This window comes from Mandrillus leucophaeus, unplaced genomic scaffold (assembly GCF_000951045.1).
Source record: "Mandrillus leucophaeus isolate KB7577 unplaced genomic scaffold, Mleu.le_1.0 Scaffold317, whole genome shotgun sequence".
Taxonomy (NCBI): domain Eukaryota; kingdom Metazoa; phylum Chordata; class Mammalia; order Primates; family Cercopithecidae; genus Mandrillus; species Mandrillus leucophaeus.
The window spans coordinates 1,196,241-1,197,968 of record NW_012103332.1 but is presented as its reverse complement, the minus strand read 5'-3'; the positions used below and the strand labels follow the sequence as shown (position 1 = coordinate 1,197,968).

The 1,728-nt window shown below is 50.4% G+C and overlaps 1 protein-coding gene across 1 annotated transcript in view; it reads right to left on the bottom strand.

The window, feature by feature from the left end:
- Positions 1-1,728, bottom strand: part of OTOP1 (otopetrin 1) — a 44,051-nt gene that overhangs the window by 7,428 nt on the left and 34,895 nt on the right. The window lies entirely within an intron of this gene.

The window sequence follows — 1,728 nt, the reverse complement described above, 5'->3', positions numbered from 1 at the left end:
AAAAAGTTTTGGCCAGGCGTGGTGACTCACACTTGTAATCCCAGCACTTTGGGAGGCCGAGGTAAGTGGATCACTTGAGGTCAAGAGTTCGAAACAAGCCTGGCCAACATGATGAAACCCCATCTCTACTAAAAATATTTTCAAAAACTAGCCAGGTGTGGTGGCTGGTGCCTGTAATCCCAGCTACTCTGGAGGCTGAGGCAGGAGAATCACTTCAACTTGGGAGGCAGAGGTTGCAATGAGCCAAGATCACGCCATTGCACCATAGCCTGGGCAACAAGAGTGAAACTCTGTCTCAAAAAAAAAAAAAAAAGTTTTTTAAAAATTTGCCAGGTGTGGTGGCACATGCCTGTGGTCCCAGCTACTCAGGAGGCTGAGATGGGAGGATTGCTTGAGCACAGGAGGTTGAGGCTGCAGTGAGCTGTGATCATGCCACTGCACTCCAGCCTGGGTAATAGGGTGCGACCCTGTCTCAATAAATAAATAAATAGAAAATGTGGTAGCTATACACCATGGAATATTATGCAGCCTTAAAAAAGAATGAAATCACATTATTTGCAGCAACCTGGATGGAACTAGAGTCCTTATCCTAAGTGAATTAACCCAGGAACAGAAAACCAAATGCCACATGTCCTCTCTTACGAGTGGGAGCTAAACATTGGGTACTCATGAACACAAAGATATGAACAATAGACACTACTAGGCACTAGTAGAGGGGAGAGGTCAGAAGTGGGGTGCAGGCTGAAAAACTACCTATCGGGTACTATGCTCATTACCTGGGTGACGGGATCATTTGCTCACCAAACCTCAGCGACACGCAATTTACCCATGTAACAAACCTGATGTGTACCCCTTGAACCTAAAATGAAAGTTTAAAGTAAAATTAAAAGAAAAAGAATAAGTTGGTGCAGATTACCGAAATATTGCAGAGGAACAAGAAGGCTGCAATATTCCTCAGGACTTTTCTCTTGGCGTTGCCCTGTAAGAAACGGGGAAGGCGGACTGGGCTTGGGCTCCCTCCCCAGCTGCTCTCCTCCTGCTTCTCCTCCTCCTTGCCACAGTCTTCTCTCATGCACACATTTCCTTTGGCCGCTGGTGGCATTTCCCTGCCCCGGGGAGCCACATCTCCGGCCACACCTCCACTCTTGAGGCAGGAAGAAGCAACGGGCTTGCCATTGCAGACTGTGACCACCCGAAGGGTTCGGATGTCCTCAGAGAGCTTTTCAGGCTCTCGGTGAATGGATTCGATGATGAAGAGGTTCTGGATGTACTTCTCCACCATCACCAGGATGGAGTAGGGCAGGTTGTACCAGGTGTAGCGGGGGTGGTCCTCGGCACAGAGGATGGCCAAGATTGAGCCCCAGGAGATAAGCCAGGAGCCCGAGGCGGTGCCCACCAAGAGGTCTGAGTCCAGTTTGCGCGCCGGATTTTTGGACTCGTCCAGTGATTTCTCCTCTATCCTGTAAATCCGGATTCCAGCCAGCCCCGCAGCCCCCATAAGCATCAGCAGGGTGATGGCATACAGGTAGAACATGATGAGCGCCGACTCGCTCTTGGTCTTGGAGCGCCCGATATGAATCAAGTACACCACCACCACGGCAATGGTGGCGGCCAGCGCAGTCAGGCCCAGGACTGCGCCCACTGTGACCCCGTCAGACTTGAACTGCATCTTCTGGTGCTGATGGCTGTCAACTTTGCGCCCGATGTTCTTCCATAGGACATAGAGCA